At 37.6% G+C, this 21,540-nt stretch overlaps 1 protein-coding gene across 2 annotated transcripts in view; it reads left to right on the top strand.

Moving 5' to 3' along the window:
* Positions 1-21,540, top strand: part of NTN1 (netrin 1) — a 346,673-nt gene that overhangs the window by 300,316 nt on the left and 24,817 nt on the right. The gene's annotated exons all lie outside the window — the stretch shown is intronic.

Raw genomic sequence — 21,540 nt, 5'->3', positions numbered from 1 at the left:
ACACTGATGCAGTACACAGAGTGAAAATTAGGGTATGCACATGTATCTGACTATCAATTGGGAATCATTTGGCAGACCTCATGGCAGCTTGGAAATAATTTAATGACAAACTGAGAAACTGCAATAACACATTTTGCTAAGTCAAAAATAGTGAGAGTTTTATGTTGTAATGACTACACTATGTTAAATCATTGTAGAAACAAATTAATAATGCTTCAAACACAGAAATGTTTAGCACAAAAGAAAATTATATTTGTGACATAATTGAGCAATTATTTGTAGCTTGAATTTTAGAGGATTAAAAAATTTTAAATATGAACCTTTTATACCATTTTCACAAATCCCCAAGGAAATTTCTAACTACTAAATGGGAACCGCTGACCTAGTTTAAATCTTTCATCTTGTAGAGGAGGATGTTGAAAAATAGGTAAAATGCCTTGTCTAATGTCATTAGCTAGATGGTACAATGGAGAATGTGCCAAACCTCAGGTCAGGAAGATTCATTTTCTTGAGTTCAAATCCAGTCTTAGGCACATACTAGCTGTGTGTTGCTATACAAACCTGGGTGGTGCAGTAGATAGAACTGCAACCCTAGAAGCAGGAGATCTGAGTTAAGACAAGTCACTTAACTATGTTTGCCTCAGTTTCCTCATCTTAAAATCAGCTGGAAAAGGAAATTGCAAACCACTTCAGTATCTTTGCCATGAAAATCCCAAATAGATCACAAACAGTTGGGCATGACTGAAAAACAATTTAACAAAAAGTCACATAGCTAACTAATAACTGAGTTGAAATCACAGTCCTTTGGCTCCAAATTTAGTATATCATGATTTCTATTTAGACCTTGCTGCCTACCTTATCACCACTTACATTATTAAGGCAAAAAGTTTGTCCTAGTCTCTCCCAGATTGTGCTCATTTTACCCTTAGTGATTCTTCTTCCCCCTTCAATTTTATTCTCAGTTCACTGGAACTAATTTTGCCTACAAAGACAGAAGAGTACATAGTGTAATTTGCCTATCGCCCCCACCTATCTATTCATGCTTCTTTCCCTAGTCTATTCTTTGCACTGATTCTCTTAAGTGTCTAGATTCATCACCTCTGCTTCTTTTTTTTTTTAAATCCTTCAAGATTCATATTAAAGCAAGAGTAAAGAAATGAAAAGTGGCCCCTTGGATATGGACAGAAATTCATTAGCAGTACAAAAAAGGTCTCTCTTGCCCTGCTAGTCCATATCTCAAGTGAAAGTGAATTGGGAGGAGGAGGGGTTCAGGTGGGGTGGAAGAAGGGACCAGTGTTGGTAAGAACAGTCCTGATGTGTAGGTGAGCAAAGGATGTCACTAAGAAGGAACCATGAAGTATGAAAAGGGAGAAGGGAAGTGGACAGCATATCTTAAGTACATTCTTGTCCAAATGCTTTAAAAATATTGTCTTTATTTGATCCTCACAACAATCCTATTACATAGGTGTCATGACAATTTCCACTTTACAGTTGAGGAAACTGAGGTAGACAAAAGTGACTTGCCCAGGGTCATACAAATAGAAAGAGAAGCTGAGACCAGATTTGAACTTAGATCTTCCTGACCCCAATGCTTTATCTGACAATCCACCTTTCTGCTTGTATTGTATAAAGGGGAAAAGTGGAGAGAACCTTGAAAGTCATTTAGTCTAATCTTATTTTCCAGACTAAGGATCTATGACCCAGAAAGGGCAAGTGACTTGTACAAAGTCACATAATCAGCAATTTACAGACATATAATCCATTTGTCCGGTCTCCTTTTTGTCTAGTGTTTTGTCCACTGTGCTTGGGTTAGGGAGTTATTTTGTTAGTAAGGAGTCACTGTGTGACATGTCCTTGCTATGCCTCAGATGTCCTCTTGAACTCCTATCCATACTTGGAAGCTTGACTCAAAGGCCAGCTTTCAATAATTCCTTCTGTCATCCTATTTGTAGCAGCTTTTAACATTTGATCTCTACTTCATTTATCACATAATGTTGAGAATCATAAACACATACTCTAATCTCTGTGCTTTTGGGCTATCTTGAATTCTAGAATATTCTTCCCTCCTTACTTCTGCCTCTTAGAATCCTTGGTTTTGTGTTTCCTTTAAGACACATCTTACGTCATTCTGCTGGAAGGCCCTTCCAATGCCAATGCTATCCCCACCATGGTCACCTTGTATCTACTGTGTATGTGAGATGTGGGGTAACCTCCACTTTCTTCATTATGTACTATCTCCTTTCTTCCATATCAGGACCTAACTCTTCTTATTATCAATCAATTTATTCCCCTACCCCACCCCTTGGCTACATGGGATTGATTTGATATCAGGTTCTGACATTGTCTAACTCATTTTTTAGACCCTGTTCTAACCTCCATATAAGTTCCCACATGACCAAAACTCTGGATCCACTTTTCACCTGAATATGACTTATCCCAGTGGTTTCTCTTCCTTTGCATAAGCTCTTTCTTGTCCTAGTTATATGCTGAATAAACTTGTTTGATCCACTTCCTTTCCCTGAAGTTCTTGCTTCTATCTAAATATCTTGAAAGAATTCTTCTAGATATATCCAACCTGGGGCGGGTAGTTCCCCTCTCTCTGACTTTATAGGCAGAGCCATTGGAAAGTGGGCATACACACACACACACACACACACACACACAACACATATACATGCATATATACATAAAATAATATTAATAATAATATGTTGTTATTGTTTTTTCTGGTTCCTAGGCTCTTTGAACATTTTTGTTGTCCACTCATGTCCAACTCTTTGTGACTCTCATGAACTATAATGTCTATGGGATTTTTTTTTTGGCAAAGATCCTAAAGTGTTTGCCTTTTCCTTCTCCAGTTCATTATATAGATGAGGAAATGGAGATAAACATGGTAAAGTGACTTGCCCATGGTCACACAGCTAGTAAACCTTTGATGAGTCTTCCTGACTTCAGACTCTCTATCCATTTCACTGCCCTTTCTTGAACATAATAATTGTTTAATTTTTTGGTTTGTATTCTCAACCCTACAAAGGTACTTAATAAATGCTTGCTTGATTGCATTATATTCCTTGAACTTTGTGCATTACTTGGCCTTTTTGTATTTTAATACTTCTTGTCAGTCAGTCACAAGCATTTATTAAGGCTCCAGCACTGTACTAAGCATAGAAGATACAAAGAAAAACAAAAACATGATCCCTGCCTTCAAGGGGCTCACAATCTGTGTGTGTGTGTGTGTGTGTGTGCGCTCACATGCATGTGTATGAATGTATGTATGTGCATGCATGCCCACATTTATCGAGGACATATTATGGAAACAGCTCTGTATATAAGAGAGATAAATAGTATAAATGGGAGGTCCTCTTCAGGATAAGGCACTAGCAGTTGGTTGGGAGTGGGTGGGAGACCAGGAAAGATCTCTTTCAGCAGATGATTATTAAGCTGATAAACTCAGAGAAGGCAGAAGTGAGAAAGGAGAGCATTCCAGACATGGGGGATAGCCTGAAAGATGGAGAATCCTGTGTGAGGAATAGCTAGCTGACCAGTAGGTGAGTAAAGTGTAAGAGCCCAGGGATGGTAGGAATGCACCTGTGAAGGGCTTTAAGCACCAAAAAGAGAATTTTTATCTTTGTTCCTGGAGCTAATAGGGATCCACCAAAGCAAAAATCAGTGAGAAACTATGCAAGAAAGAGCCAATTTGAAAAAATGTCCCCTCTACTTCCACAGAATTTTCCTTTCAGCTGAAGAGAATAGGCTTAACATTAGAAGAATCAAATAAGCATTTTTGGCTATCATGTTATTTAGTTCAGACATTTTAGTCTTGTCTGACTCTTTGTGTCCCCATTTGGATTTTCTTGTCAAAACTTTGGAGAGGTTTGTCTTTTCCTTCTCTATCTCATTTTCAGATGAGGAATTGGGCAAATAGGGTTGAGTACCTTACTCAGATTCACTCAGCCAGTAAGTCTGAGTTCAGATTTGAATTCAGGACACTGAGTCTTACAGATTTCAGGCCCAGAATTCTACTGTGCTACTTAACTGCCCCAGCTATTATGTAACATGTTGTAAATTAAGACACTTAAAATAGATAAGATCTATTCAGAGAAACTGAGTCCTTGGGGGGCAGATGACCGTCTATCTATCATGACTGTTCATGATAGATAAGCAAGTTAGACATTATCTGAAATGCATCCTAGATTTTGGGGAAATAAATTTAGTATTTCTCAGTGGAAGAAGAGAGGAGGTCCCATGGCTTAAGGTTCTACAGGATAATTTGGCTCAAGATGGATGGGATACTCACAAGAGCAAGATTACAGCCATACAAACAGAAATAATTGCAGTAAGAAGGAAAAGGTGGTGTTTATAGGATCATAGATTTAGAAGCTAATCCTCTTTTTGATGTCTGAAGAAATTTAGACTTAGGAAAGTCACTTGCCTAGGGTCACATAGTAACAGAATCAGGATCTGAATTCCCCTGACTCTAAATTTAGCTTTCCACTATTTCCATGTAGCATCTATTGAGACATATATACATTCATGAGACATATGTATGAAGTAGGAAGGAAATTTAGATAATAGAAAGTAAAAACAAGAGAATTCCATATTCCTATAAATATCAGTAATACTAAAGCACAGACTAGTTGAAGCTGATGGTTAATCAAAGGGAGAAAAAGAGTTTAATTTTGTTTTTTAGGCAGAGGATCATAGGATTATTAAAGAAGGATAACCATTAGGGAGGACAATAGGAGAATTGAGACAAGAAAGAATTATTCAACTCATTATTTTCTCTATCAAGGAAAATTATATTTGGGCTAGAAAGTATAAAACAAAAATGGGAATTAAAACTTGAGATAAGTGAGGGAATAGTGAGGAATTTCTTAGTTGTCCTTAATGGATTCAAACTACCAGACCAAAATGAAATAAATCCCAAATTGATAGATGTTATTCATAAGCTGCTCTCTGGGATCTTTGAAAATCATAGATAATGAAAGAGGCTACACCAGACCAAAGAAGAATTAAATATCCTTATTTTCACAAAGGGAAATTGCAATGAAAACTGAGAGACAAGAAAGTCTTGGAGGGAGAGAGATACTCAAATTTGACAAGACCAAACAAACTCCTCTCAACCAAACATAGCATTTATCTAAACTTCCCTATATCTGTGGAGGGCACCACCATCCTTCCAATCACTTGAAAGTGACTAGATATCCTTGACTGGTCACTTCACCTATATCCCCTTGTTCAATCATCTACCAAATTTTAGCATTTCTTTTGCCCTAATATTTCTTTCATCTTTGTCTTCTCCTCTCACATAGGTCACACGGATTGAGTCATCCCTTCTCTTGTTGATGATTATTATAGTCTCCTAATAGCCATGCCTATCTGAAATTTCTCCTTAATTCAGTCCATTATCCATCCACACAGCTGCCAAAGTGATTTTCCTTAAATTGGAGATCAGACCATGTCACCTCAACCCCCTCAAAAAACTCTAGTAACTCATTGTTACCTTCTGGAAATGCATATAAACTATCAATTTGGTTTTTAAAGCTCTTTACCACCTGGCCCTGAGCTACTTTTCCAGCCCTGATTATGCATGACTCTCCTTCACAATATGGTCCAACCAAATCAATCTTCTTTATCTCCCAACTCTGTGCCTTTACTTTGGCAATATGCATGATATAATAATAAGATGATGTTTTAAAAGGAAAAATATAAAGTTCTATACTTAGATTTCAGAAATCCACTATATAAGCTTTAGATGGAGACGATATGATGGGAAAATTGTTTATTTGAAACAGAACTAAGGATTTTAATGGACTGCAAGTTCAATATGAGTCATCAGTGTGCCATGACAGCCAAAAAAGCTGATGTAATGTTAGTCTCTATTAACAGGATCATAATATTCAGAATAAGAAAGGTGATAACCTTAATGTGCCCTGCTCTGCATACAGAGCATGGGAAGGAAGAGAGTTTTGTTTTGGACTTGTTGAATTTGAGGATTTCCTCCCCCCCCCCAGAAAAAATTTCTTGGCTTCCAATTTCCATTGCAATTATCTCTTCTGAAAACATCTAGAGTATCATGTTCTCTTCTGTATAACACATTTTAGAAGGACATTGACAAACTGGAGCATTTCCAGAGAAATACAACCAAGATAATAAAGGGGACTTAAAATCTCTTGTCAGAAGAGGATCAGATAAAGGAATTAAGAATATTTAAAATGGAGCTTAAAAGATTTCAGGGTAGAGCTAAGGCAGAGACTTAGAGCTAGTCTGCCTGAATTCAAATCCTGGTCCTAAAAATTACCTTGTGACTCATTTATCCAGTGAAGGGATTGGACTAGATGGTTTCCAAGAATTCCTCTAGCTCTAAATTTTGTGATCTGTATCATTCAAAAGTATGTCATGAACAGTTGTTTTGTTTGGCCCCTGGGGCAGGGAGGCAAGACAAAAATAGGAGTATAAATTGCAAGCTCAATATCAGAAATAACTTAATATCAGTTGGTATAGGATAAATGACAGCCACCTCAGGTGTCTCATCAAATCATCATCTGATTTTCAGAATTAGGCTTCAGATTCGGCAAGACTGAAGATTTCTGAAGAGAAGACTTCTGTCTCTAGAACTAAGGGCTGAAGTGGATGACATTCTAAGATGCTTCCTAATTCTTGAGAACTTAATAGTGCCTCAGACTAATCAAGACACTTCACTACTCTTTGCCTCAATTTCCCAGTTCTCTAATGTACTAAAACACTTCCTTACATAGTTGTTTTGAGGATCAAATGAAATAACATAAAGCACTATGAAACCTCAAATGATTTCTAGAGATAAATATTAGCTACTATTGTTATTCTAATATTTACACCTTAAGTATAAGAAGAAACATTGCATTTGAGAGAACCATAAAACTTTAGAAGCTTAGAAGACAAAAATCTCAAGGTCATCCCAAAATATAAACTGTAAAGCGAGGAGCATGCTTTATTGGCACCATAGGTCAGTGGGTAGAAGGAACCCGTGGCTGGAGTCAGGAGACTGGATTGTTGTAGTCTTAGTACCACTATGTGGATTGTGACCAAGGGCAAGTCATTTGGGACCTCCTTGAACTTGAGTGTTTTTAATTGAACAAACATTGACTTAACTCAGGATATTTTCCTCATCTGTAAAATGATGAAGTTGGACTAGATGTTCTCCAAGGCCCTTTCCAACTCTTAAATAAGAATCATCATAATTATAGTTGACCTGTTTTTAGTTCATTTCCTAAGTGTCTGTAATGGAATTTTCACAGAGTAAGGCAGGACCGTAAAACTTTCCTCGTGATTTTTCTCCTCATAGAACTCAGCTGCCCTCAGCATCAGGAGGATGACACTGGGGAAGGCCTTCTTTTCAGAGACCCCTTGTAAACAGGCATTAGTAGAGGGCAGGGGGCATTTTAGAATGAGGACTAGGACAGAAGAAAAGCTTGTAGAGGCCCTAGAGTGGATAATCACAGTTCTCTGACTGACATCCCAGTGGGGAGCCAATTAGAAAACACATTTCCTCAATTTTATGGGGCCAGAGAAACTTGAATGTTCCAGAAGCTCCTAATTAGAATTACCAGCATTACTTCCCTGACCTAAATCAGGGGCTATGGTCCAGACTGCCCAGCTGAATGGAACCTTCTTTCCATTGTGGAATTGAGCAAGGCCATCTGTGTCATTGATTTTCAGAAATTTGTTGACTCAGATATAGTAGTTCAGAGATCCATTCTTTAGTATATGGAGCCTGGAAGTAGTGTATAGACCTGATATAGTATATCATATGTGGTAGATACTCTTAATGTTTGCTAAGTTAAATTGAATCAAATATTCATCAGTAAACCAGTTTAGGCTCCTCTCCTTTAATTTCTAGAGAGCTAGAGTTTTGTTCTCTATCTCTGATAGTCTGCAATGTGCTGGGTCTTGTGGGTGGGCCCATTCAGGCTTTATCAGAACTGAGTTCAGCCCTTTTGAATCGAAGAAAGAGTTGGGGAGAAGAAAGAGGGAATCACTGTTGAGATCTTAAGATTTGTAAGGTAAGGGGAGATAACCACCCTGTGAAGGGAGATTTCAGTTCCCCAGACAGTTGAATTGTTGCCAATGTACTGTGCTAAGAGACTTGGAGCACATAAATTTAGATCTGGAAGGATCATTATAAATCATATAGTATGTGCAGCAATAACACAGGTAGATGTGGAACTGGTTGAATGACTCAACTCAAAAGGAGTTTATAGCCCAGATCCTTAAAGGTCTGCACATGGGAATCTTTTCATCAATGGCTTCTCTGAGGCCATAGAAGGTATGCTTACAGGTAATCCCAAACCAGGGCTGATATTTCTAGCATATTGGATAGTATAGTAAAGGTCATACTTGGGTTAAAAAAATTAGATTCACAAGCATAAGATGGGGATAGGAGGAAGACATGACTAGGGGATAGTTCATCTGATAAAGATGTAGGGATTGTAATTGATTACAAATTTGCTAGGTATTAGACATATAATATGGCAGCCAAAAAAGTTGATTCAGTCTTAACTTTCATTAAGTGAGGCCTAGTGTTGAGGACTGAATAGCTGACACCCTATCTATACTGTACTAGGCAATTCAATAAGCATATAAAGATAAAAAAAGAAGTCATCAATGCCAAGGCTGTATCTGGGTAAATAAACCCAAAATATATTCAAAGTAATTTCAGGTCAGATACCACTATCAATTGGAGCTATCATGAAAAGGGTACTTGAGCTGAAGGAAACAAAGGATGCCAAGAGGTGATGATGAGGAAGGGAAGCATGTGAAACATGCTTGTGTAAAGTCTGTATGGGAAACTTCAAGTAGACCATTTTGTCTGGAATGCAAAGTTCAGGAGGGAAAGTGACAAAATCAGTATAGAAAGATAGGTTGCAGCTAGATATTGAAGAGTTTTAAATGCCAAATGGAATTGTTTGCATTTTTTCATACAGGCAAATGAGGAGCTACTGAAACTTTTTAAGCACAAATGAAGTGTTAAGACCTGTGCTTTATATCAACATATGGAGGATGGATTGGTGAAGAATGGCAGGGAGAATGAGGAGGAGAGTATTGCTCCAGTCTAGATGAGGGTCCAGACTGTTGTGGTTGGATCACATATTGGGCATTATATATATAGTTCCAGACACCATCAGACTTTGATAAACTGGAAAACCTCTAGAGAATGAATCCAGGGTAGTGAAGGATTTTGAGATTATGCTAAATGAGAAGTAAAAAGAGGAACACCTTCTTCAAGTATTTGAGGGGTTGTCACATGGAAAGAAAGATTAGGCTTGGCACCAGAATTACTTCTGAACTACAAGTAATGAATGGAATCCATTTCAAAGAAAAATGTAGGCTTGATATAAGGAAAAACTTACTAATCATTAGAGCTATCCAAAATTTGCTGTTTGTGGGAAGAAGTTGATTCTCTTCACTCTACAGTGTAGCTAAGGTTTTGTAGCTACTGCTATCTGAGAATGGAATGGACATTTCTAGCCTTGAGATTGTTATTTTGTGAGGAAAGATTCAATCCTCCTTCTCCCCAGTTTTAGATGAAGAAATCAAGATAAGATTTTCCATTATCATGCCAGTAGAGACTCCAAATTATCTGTTGATGGAGGTGTCCTTTAAAAATGTCAGTTTCCTAATTGATATCAAACTACAACTATTGCACAGTCTCTTAAACATCAACTTTACCTCCATTTTCACACATTTCAATCATCCCTTGCAATCTGACTTATAACTTCATTATTTGTGTTTTTTTTTAATTCCTTCCTATCTGATTATTGTTCTTGGTCAAAAACCCTGCTATATTATTATACTGGAGGTTCCAGCCTAGTCCCTATTCTCTTCCTCTCTACCTTCTCTCCTGAGGAATATTATCAGTTTCCATGAGTTCATTTTTCATTTCCAAGTAAATGACTTCCAAATCGACATATTTAACCTGTATCTCTTTCCTGACTTCCAGTCCCACGTCAATGTCAGCTATTCCATGGCCTTTTTTGCAGAGATTAATATTTTATTTATTTTTCAGCAACATGCCCTAGTAATTTTCAACAATCATTTTTTGTAAGATTTTTGAGTTTTACAGTTTTTCTCCTTCCCCCTCTCCCTCTAACAGAAAGCAACCTAATGTAGGATCTACATGTATAACCAAGCTAAACTTAGCTCCATATTAATCATTTTGTGAAAGAAGAATCAAATCAAAATGGGAAAAAAGCTTGAGAGAAAAAAATAATATCTAAAGACAACTTTTAAAAATCAAAGATAGTAAGCTTTAGTCTACATTTAAACTCCAAATCTCCCTCTGAATATAATCCATGAACATTCACAAAACATTTTATTTTCTTTGTGCCAGAAGCTAACTATGGTAAGCCTCAGGGATACAGAAAAGCCAATAATTCTGGCCTCAAGGAGTTTATACTTTAGTATATAAAAATCAAAATACATACACATATACACACAAATACATGTGGATATGTGTAGCTATAATATATATTTATATAAATGCACAGATTTTGTATATATGTGTCTGTGTGTTTGTGCAGAGTAGATGAAAGGTAATCTTAAATGGATGGCACTAGCAGCTGGGGGAGGGGACCAGAAAAGGTCCCCCGAATGAGATGACCTGGATGAGAGGACGATCATTATATGTATGGAGACAGAAGATGGATTGTAATGTGTGTGTTGGGGTGGGGGTGGGGAGACAAAAAAATGAGTAGACCAGTCTGGGTGGATCTTTGAGAGTATGAAGGGATCATATAAGAATGTTGAATGTGAGTGAAATGTTTGAAGATTGAAAAGGAAGCAGTTTGTGAAGTGCTGTAAATCCCAAACAGAGAACTTTATATTTCATCCTGGAGGTAACAGGAAGCCCCTGAAGTTTTCTGAATGACATTGGTAGGTATACACTTTGGCAGTGGTGTAGAGGATGAATTAGAATAGAAGTAGACCTGAAACAAGTGACCAATTAGAAGGTTATTGTAAATCATCTGACCTAGAATAGTGGTTAAGTAAGTGGAGAGATGAGGATGCATCTAAGATTTTATAGGGAAAGAAATCACTAGATGTGGCAACAGATTGGATATGTATGTGGGGGGAGGGGTAAACAAGAGATAGGAGTCAAGGTGACTTTAAAGTTGGAAATCTTGAAAGGATGGAGATGGCATTAGTAGTAAAAGAATTTAGAAGAGGGGAGATGAAAAAGATAAAGGGGATGAAAAAGATAAAGACATCAAAATACTTCCCAAACTATGTTCTGTGAAATGGTGTATGATAAGAATACGGGATTCTTTGAGAATATTTTAATGTTAGTTCCTTTTTCCCTTTAATAGTCTTAAATTTCTTTTTTGTCATGTAATTTTCTTGAACCCTTGAACTTTCTTTGTTTTAGCCAAAGACATTTCATATCTTCTTCATTCATCTTCTCACAGATTCTAGCCATATGGGTTTTGGCAATCTAGTTTAAACCTCAAAGAGTTCTATGAATGAATGAGCTTGGAAACTTAGATCACACCTAAGATCCCTTCCAGTTCTTAATAGTCTGAATCTTTTCCCCCTGATATCAGATTCACTAGGAAGACTATAGGGGCTCAAACCACAGCTGCCTTTCTTCTTTACCTCTAAAATCAGATCCTGTGCTCTATCAGAAAGAGTTATGTTGCCCTCTAGGGGAGTCCAGCCCAGCTTGTAAATATTGTTAAGTCTCACCAATATTGATTATTTGTTTGGGGAGGAGGCAAACCAGTCCGAATTAATGAAAAGTCTAAATTGTAGCTTTGTTTTCTTTTTAAAAATTGCAATGTGGGCTAATTAGTGTGGTGTACTATAAAGTACATAGCATTTGGAGTTTGAGAATTGGAGTTTCAATCTTGGCTCTATCATTTAAATTCATTATTAAACAAAACAGTATATGGAAAGGTCTTTGCAAACCTTAAACCACTAATATGAGTTATTGAGCATGTTCATAAGCAGCAGGGAGGAGCCTATAGATAAGGGGAGATTGAAAATGAGAAGAGGGGATGATGGTGGGGAAATCTACTATTATTGTAGGGTTCATATTGAATAATCTTATTTTTATTACTTTTGTGACCCTGGAGAGATCAATTAAATTCTAATTCCTATTTCTAATTCCATTTCTCACCCTAATTCTGATGTCTTTAGCTTCCTCATCTTTTTTTTTAATTTTTGCAGTAATGAGGTTAAGTGACTTGCCCAAGGTCACACAGCTAAATAAGTATTAAGTGTCTGAGGCTGGATTTGCACTCAGGTCCTCCTGACTCCAGGGTTCATGCTCTATCCACAGTCACCTAGCTTCTCAGCTTCCTCGTCTTTTTTTTTAGGTGTTTTTTTTTTTTTGCAAGGCCAATGGGGTTAAGTGGCTTGCCCAAGGCCACACAGCTAGGTAATTATTAAGTGTCTGAGTCTGGATTTGAACCCAGGTACTTCTGACTCCAAGGCCGGTGCTTTATCCACTACGCCACCTAGCCACCCCTTCCTTGTTTTTTGAAAGTAACAGTTGATCTCTAAAGTTTCTTCAAGTTCTAAATGCCATTATCTATTTCCTCCATTCTACCCAACTCAGCTAAAAAGATGTTGCCAAGTAGATACCCTTTTATGTTTGTTTTAATATAAATTTACAAATATAATGATTTGGAATTGGTGCTTTATTTGCATTCAAATTAGTACCATCAGAAATGCCTAAGAAGCTTTCTTAGGTAGGATAACCATCACCCTGTCATTTTATTTAGAATATCAATTTGCCTAAGAACCTAGTCCTCATTAGATTATGCTGATTTTTGTTTAATAATTTCCAGATAGCAGGAATGAAGTTCTGCTGAAATAGTGATGATAAATTAAGGAGATGATATATTAAGGAAAAAAAACACTAGTCTGGAAATGAAGAGAACTGGGTTTTAATCCCAGCTTTATCACTAATCTGCCCTGTGACCTTAATCAAAATTACTCATCTTTCACATTTGATAAAAAGAGGGAATTGATATAATCAATAAAATTTCTGCCAAGAATGAAAAATTTTCCATTAAGGGGAATTATTTATTTCAAATATAGAGGGGGTAGTTAGCTGCTACAGGAAGTCAGATTTCTTTTTGTAGGATTATAGATTTAGGGCTGGAGATAACCTTAAGAGTATTCTAGAAAATTTTTTTTTATTTTACATATAGGTAAACTGAGGTCTAGAAATGTTGAGAGACTCATTCAAGGTCACATACGTAGTATAAAACTTGAACCCAGGTTTTCTGACTCCAAATATTTCCCCTCTATTGTGGTGCCATTGGAATGTTGTGAATGAGCAGCTGAGGATTCATCTTAGTTGAATTCAGGGTTGAGATCCTCTCAGTGGTGATATGAGATCCAACTGAAATGTCAATTATTCTTTGAAATCTGGAAGCTTTCCATCTCTTACCATAGAAAATAACTCTCACCCAGGTACAAGAGCAGTCATGTCAGGCCTATGACGGCAAGATGAATGCTCTGTTCAACCCACACCTGGTCTGAAAACAAAAGGAGGGCTCCTTGGGAGAGCAGCTAATCTCTCCATTCTTACTGACCTATGCATTTTGCTGTCAAACATAAAGCTTGCTTCTGAGAAATAAATACTACCCATAAAAGACACAGACATTCTGAAACAGCTTCCAGCTGCCACCTTCTCTGGAAGCCTCTCCTTCCTTCCCCCCATTTTCACCCTGATTGTGGACTCCAGGGTCTTGACCTGAAAAAACCTGTCCTCCAGAATCTTTCTTGACCTTTCCTGGGTTTTTTCCCCTCCTGTCTCTATGAGGATCAGTTCAACAACTGGGTATGTTTAACCTGGACAACAGAAGAGTTAGGGGGTATATGAGAGCTTTTATTTTCATTTATTTTATAGACTGTCTTTGGGGGAGGGTTTTATTCTGTTTATCTCCACTGAACAAAATCAAAAGTAGTGAATAGAGATTGGAAAAGAGGCAAATTTAGGCTTTGCTGGTGGGAAATTTTGAAAATTTAAAGCTTTCAAAAAGTGGAATGGATTTTCTGGAGAGGTGGTTAGCTCCCCTCCTTGGAGATCTTCAAACTGAAATTGGATGACCATTTACTGTCTGTGTTGTAGTACGGATTCTTTTCAGGTTTAAATTGGACTGAATGGCTTCTAGGGTCCCTTCTAACTCTTAAGTTCTGTGATTCTTTTATTATCTCACATCCTTTTATTTTTCTATCCCAGCTACTTGTTCAAGATTTACAAAAAGCAAGTATTTTTTGTATTTTTTGACAACTGAAGTCTCTTCAGGAAGAGAGATTTCTTCTCTCTCCTTCCCATCCCCCAAATAATTAATCAATCAACAAGTTATCTATTAAGCACTTAATTTGTGTCTGATGAGAAGCAGCTTTGGCATCAAGAAGACCTCTGTTAAATATTGCCTCTGATATGCAATGTCTGTGTGACTCCAAAGAAGTCACTTAACTTTTCAGTGACTCCCTAGAAAACTTTTTAAGGTCATCAACTGCAGAAAAGGTACTCTTCTTCATTGATAATAGTTTTTAATTTTTTTTTATTTTTAAATCATGAGTTCCCTGTCCCAGTGTAAACACAGACCTAGTTCCATTCCCATCTCATCTCAAGTACTGGGCATTGCACTGAAAGTAGAGACAAAAGCAGAATATTCTCTCCTCAAGGCATTTTTCTATCAAGAGAGATCATAAGTAGATAGCTAGCACTTACAAACTTTGGGCTTATTACCCCATTTGTACTCCTATTGCTAGGTCACATCTCCAAAACAGGTTCCCAGGGTAGCTAGGTTTCACAGTGGATAGAGCATGGGCCCTGGAGTCAGGAGTAGCTGAGTTCAAATCCAGCCTCAGACACTTAATAATTACCTAGCTGTGTGGCCTTGGGCAAGCCACTTAACCCCATTTGCCTTACAAAAACCTAAAAAAAAAAAAAACCAGGTTTCCCAGAGGTCAGAGTTCTCTAACATTGTACATAGTTCATAAACCTCATCTGGCTTATTCTCTCTAGTATCAGTCACTAGTTAATATTTCCACAATTTCATCTCACCAGGAATTAGAAACCCACGATCAATTTACACAGTGATGTGATCGTCAGTAGCCTATTTTTTCCCAATATTACTAATGACCAGCTAATATTAATTAGTTTTTACTCTTTACTAATAATATAGAGCAAGAACAGATAAAGAGAAGTATCCCTTCCAAATGAGGCACGAGTTGATGGGTAACATGGTAGTTAGAAAACATTCCTTCCACCAAGCTCACTCCTCACAGAGCATACAACATCCATGACTGGACAAGGGCAATCAAGTTCCTCCTTAGAATTCTTTTGTTTGACTCACTAGCCAGGCTCATTTGCAGCAGCAACTAGCAGACTCTATTATGGACTGCTACTGCTGACCCTCTAGTGTTTCTTTTGACTCTTTGAAGCTTATGAGGTAGTTCCATCTCCAATATTCATTCACCTAAGAATAAGCACACCAGACAGAAAAATATAAGCACCATGGGTTCAAGGCCATATGGCAGTTAGGTAGGGGAGGGGTTTCCCCACCTGGAGGCTTATAGTATTTCTTCCACCTCACTTGAAAGCTTTCAGGGAGAGAGAGAAGTTGAATTCTTCTTTTGGAGTCATTTCTATACACATTCAGTTTTGGCTCAGCAGTCAATTAAAATTATTTTCCTCACCCCACCAGGACAGGAAACAGTCCCAGAACACATGTGTATGCTCTAAAGTAGAAGGCTGAGTCCTTCATCACCTCGCCTCCCCTGTGGGCTGGCAACAGGCACAGCAAGCTGTCTGTACTTAGAGAACTGGCCCCTCCTGACCAACTCCCCATTACCCATAGCAGAGTCATCAGCATCAGCATCCTCACCTACCTCTCAGCATAAGAAGGAAGTAATACTGTATTTCTCAACTCAAGACATATACAACCTTTTCCATTTCTACTTTCACATCCTGATAGATACAGATCCATTTTTTTTATTTGCTCTCCCTCCATCCTCACCAGAGAGACCCTCTACCTTCATCTCAGTTTCTTTTTCTAACAACAAATTCATATAATAATGTGATAGAGTACTGAACTTGAAGTCAGGAAGACCAAAATATTAACTTGGTCACTTAATGGCTGTGAGCCATGTACAAGTCTCTGATTTCAGTTTTCTCATCTAAAATAGACATAATATCCATAGCATACCCTAAAAGGATTGTTGGGATATTGAAATGAGATAAATGTATGTAAAATAAGGTTTAAACTTCATAACTTATTCTCCCCCACACACATAAAATCTCACTCCATTTCACAAAAATACATAATCTCATTTCCCTCTACACACACACACACACACACACACACACACACACACACACACACCCCTATCATAAAGCACATTATCACCCATAAGCTCTGTGACCCACAGATCACCTAGCCCACCCACCCCATTTCAAGAATAAGCAAACTGAGGTTTAGAGTGGGGAAATAAATTGTCTATGATCCATCAGCTAGAATTTGAACTCAGATTCTCAGAAATCCAGTCCATTGTTCTTTACATTATACTAACTACATTCAACTCAACAAACATTTTTTTAAATGTCTAAAATATACAAAGACTTCTTCTAGGTACTAAAGATAAAAGAAAATTCTACAATTCCTACCCATCTCTTCACCCCCACACAATCACAGTTTCTCATGCACATTTAACACATACTTATTGACAAGAGTGAATGTGCATCCCTGGCACTCACAGTTGCTTACGTATACTCTTCCTCATTCAACATTTATTTTTTAATTGCCTTCTGTGGGCACGACATATGTTCTATTGGAGAGAAACAGCAGAAACAAAAATATGTATCAGCTTCATTTACATATACAAATGGAATCCATGTAGATTAATTTTACAGCTGAGGAAACTGATACTCAGAGTCACAGAGACATTCCCACATTCACATACTCCATCCCTTCCCTGCCAAGGGGAAGGAGATTGAACAAAGTTGACTTCTTTCCCTTCCTAGATCAAATCAGGTAAGTCACAGGGGAGTTTATCATGATCCCCTCCCTGAATTCCCTTACTTACCTTGTTCAGCTCTGTTAGATTAGTAATGTAGGGGAGGAAACAGATGGATTACATTCTGAAAGGTGAGATCATCTCACTTTTGCCCATTCTTGGAAAAACTGTTACTTCCCAGATATTTTATTAGTCACTCCTTTTGTTGAAAGACAGTTTGGCATTACCAGATGGAAAATAAAAATGTTTTCAGAAGATGATTTCCTTCAAGTATTCCTCCTAGGATCCCAAAATGATTACTTCTGGGGATGTAGCAATGGAAGAATGTTCAACTGCTCTTGGTGACAAGAAATTAGATGTGTGATGCTTTATTGTATGTATGTGCTATGTGTGACTGTGGGTACTGCTGTTGTGGAAAAGATAAATTTGGATCTGAGATTCCAACTTTGTAAACCTTGGCATATATCAGAATTATTTGTTCAGTAAACATTTATTAAGCCTTTACAGTATGCAAGGAATTGGACTAGGAAATTAAGGTAGTGTTCCTCAAAAATTCTGCAATGTCTATAGGAGTACTCCCTCCATCCATACAGATTGTAACCTTCATTCATACAAGTAAGAAAATAAATCATAGCTTTAGACATGAAAGGAACCCTGGAGACCATTTTAAAGATGAGAATGAGACCCAGCAAAGTAAAATGACTTGGTCAGGACACACAACTAGTAAGTATTCTAAAGCAGTATTTAGACCCATTTAGACCCATCGCTTCATGAGTTATTGTGATGAAAAAAATTATCACCTAAGTGACCAGTTTTCTGGTAATGAACATTTCCAGATTTAGCAAGAGTGGTCTTTGGAGGGGCAGCTAGATGGTGCAGTGGATAGAGCACTGGCCCTGGAGTCAGGAGGACCTGAGTTCAAATCCAGTTTCAGATACTTAATAATTACCTAGCTATTAACCCGATTGCCTTAAAACCTAAAAAAAAAAGTGGCTTTTGGACTACATGCCACAAACCATTGGCTCATTCTTAAAGCTTTTTTAGTTAGAGAAGACTTGAGAAAGTTTGCATGGCAAAAACCCAAGACCATGCTGAACCATTAGAACCACTGATGGGTAGATGAATAAAACAATCATGACCTTATGGAGCTTACTATATAATAGAGTAAAAGAGATACACATAATACAAACATGAATGTGACAAGTACATAGGAGAAGGTAATAAATACAAAAAAAGAAAAATCACTTTCCCTAGGAGAAGAGGGATGGCATTAAAAAATTGCCAGTTCCATTTTTTTTCCCCAAAGCACACTAGAACAAAGGAAGTCCCAAGGTAGAAGTCTTCCCCTGAAAGTCATAAATTATGGAGTGAAAACAATAGAATGTAAAAGACAACAAAACAAGCAGATAGAGAACTGCTTTTTCTCATATCAGGTCCTAAAAGTTTCTGATTTTGAGATATGCTACTAGGATCCCCAAGAGGTAGGAGAACTAACAATCATACTCCGTGTGCCAGCCCTTCAGTCCATGATCACTCATGAATGCCCTTCTAAGGAACCAAATGCAATTATGTGAGTTGGGGTCAGAGGATGGGGATGGAAGGGAGGAAGGGAATGGTGATAGAATAAGTTATATTAGAGAGTCCAAAGTCACAGTGTTGGTAATATTGCTGTTGATTACAAAATCATAGAATTTTAAGACTTGTTTGGATGCAAAGGTCATCCACTACTGCCTCATTTTACAGACAAGAAGATGAGGCCCTTGGAAGGAAAGTGATTGGTCCAGGCTTCAGAGTTAGGAAGGAGCAGGGTGTCTGATTTCATGTTCATTGTAACTGACCTTGTACCTACCCCCAAACATTGTCACTATTCTTTCTCCTGTAGTTACAGACTTCATAATTTTGCATAGACTTCATAATTTTGCCTCATTTTAATAAAAACAAATTGCCACTCTTGATTTGAAGAATAGAAGAATTATTTCATTGCCTTATAAGTTCAGGAGTTATAGGACCAGAATATTGGGTTGGACTAAACCATAGAAACATTGGCTTATGCTCTCTACCAGGGTTCAAGGCCTTGGAGGAAGGTCTTAGAAAATAATGAAGTCAACTGCTATGCCAAATAGGAGCTTGGTGACTCTCCCAGATTGGTCCATTAAGAAGGTGTGCATTGTCTCCCAAGATTTCTGGTACAATTCAAAATATTTATGGGCAATAAACCTAAGTAATTATCTACAATCTGGGCAAAAATGACCTCTGTATGTCCTAGATATTGGACCACGCTGCCCACTCATCTGACATGAAATGGATGATATAGACTGGTTCTTTCATGAGCTCAAGGTGAGTTTTGAAACTTCCTAAGGTCCAAAATTGTCAGCTGCTAGATTTATTTCACTCAGATAAGGGCAAGAGACCCCTTTAGGAACTCAAGCTAGCATCTGACATGGAATATATTCCTTCTTTGATCAGGATTAGAAAACTTGGCTAGGCCTGGAGGTAGTCATGTGGAGGGTAATTTTTCTACATTGGTCCTATTTAAGTCTTATATAAGGTCATTTCTGAATCTATAATAACCCCTCTAATATTTTTCCTGTCCTCCTATAAGTAGCACAAGAGGAAGGGTGAAAAGGGAAGAAGGAGAGAAAGGCAAGAGAATAATCATTTATACAGTGCCTACTATGTAAAATGTTAATGCAGGGAGTCATGTGAACCTGATTGAAACCTTATATACCATTGCTGGAAATTTCAGTAGTGGTTCTTTTTTTTTCTTCTTTTTTTTTTTAAACTGGATATGATATCTCATGTCTCATGTCTCCAGATGAGGAAAATTCCTCTATCTATACAGAATGACTCCTAATTTTTCTTGGAGAATTAATTGCCTGAGAAGTCAAATGATTGGCCCAGTCACACAGCAAGTAGATGTCAGGGCAAAATTTGAATCCCGGCCTTCCTCTACTTCTTATCCGTTAGTCCACACTGCCTCAAGTGGCCACAGGTAGAAAAAAATCTGCCAATATGTTCAGCCCTGCAAAGAATGTGACAAGTTCGAGGACCCTATGGGAAAGTCAGCAATAGACACATAATGCTGACAAATTTCCTCTGCCCTAGGTGGTAGTATTGTTGAATGGGTCTGTCCAAATTTCAAGAGTCTCATTACTTCCTGGTTTCTTCTGTAGTTGATATTAATCTCCTTGCTAGTTTCCATTCCACTTTCCACAAGATTTTGTTGTTGACTATCTCCAAATTTATGTACTTAAAGGATATGAGATTTTGTTGGCAGAGGAACTACTTGAACTAATGAAGATTAGTTCTTAATAGATTGTCTTCAAGAATTGCTGTGACTGAAAAATACACCTTTCTGTAGTCAACTTGTAAGGAGCTTCACTGTGCTTAGTTAAGTCAGTTCTCAGAAAACAGACATGCAATTTATCACTGGGTTTTTTCCATCCTGGGAGCACTTGCTTATTATCCATAGGTAGAGCCTTTGAGATCTATGGATGATGAGGTATCAAAACAGGATCTCATGGAGGAACCTAAACTATATCCATCAAGTTCTTCCCTACTAGTCATAAATTGACAAGAAACATGTAACTGAAGAGATCCTGAACTAGAAAGTCTATGGTCATCTCCAATGCATGGTAGCCCGAGAAGGCTTTGAACCCAAAAAAGAATATTTGAATCAATAAACAATATGTAAACCCCTCAGTTGGTGGTGGCTTTCAACCACCACTATTTTATTAAACCATGATAATGAGCTCCATCCAGAAAGGAATTCTAGGGAGAAATAATGTCTGGAACCACAACTCATGAGAGGAAAGAGATGACTAAAACCTACTGACAAAAGAGATTACATTTTAGGCTCAGTTTTTTGCATGAGACAAAATCTCTGATACTTCATCCTTCTTTTCCTCTCCCCCACAGTGTTTTGTGGTTCTGCTCTATGTATCCCTGTTTCAGTTTATCAGTTCCTGCCTAGCTCCATGGACTTTTGTTGCCTTTGAAAATTCCTAGTTTTAACCCCAGACTGGCTTTTTTTTGTAAACTCATTTTTACTCATTTTGATCTCAACTCAAACCACATCTGCATCTTGATACATAAATTTGTTTTATCTTCAGGGTCTATTTATGAATTACCCTAAACTCAAGCATTTGACTCTCTATCTGTCCCTCACTTGTTACAATGGAGGTGGTGATTCAGAAAGGGCAACCAGGATGATGAGTTGGCTCACAACCATACATTGTGAAAATCTGTTGAATTGGAGTTGAGGGATTAAGGAGAATATGAAAATAGGATTCACATATTTGAAGGATTATCATTTGAAAAGATTTTTTTTCCTGCTTGGTGACAGAGAGTAGAATAGGGACTAATGTGTAAAAGTTATAAGAAGACAGGTTTTGGCTAAATATAAGAGAATACTTCCTAACAACACTCAGAAATGCCCAAAATTGGATATCTGGATCTCAAGTTCCTGGAAGTTGTCAGGTGGAGGTTAAAAGACCACTTTCTAATCATGTTATGACAAAATTA

This window comes from Macrotis lagotis, chromosome 2, assembly GCF_037893015.1.
Source record: "Macrotis lagotis isolate mMagLag1 chromosome 2, bilby.v1.9.chrom.fasta, whole genome shotgun sequence".
NCBI classification, from domain to species: domain Eukaryota; kingdom Metazoa; phylum Chordata; class Mammalia; order Peramelemorphia; family Peramelidae; genus Macrotis; species Macrotis lagotis.
Note: the sequence above shows the minus strand (reverse complement) of the source record. Positions and strands in the feature narration are given on the sequence as shown.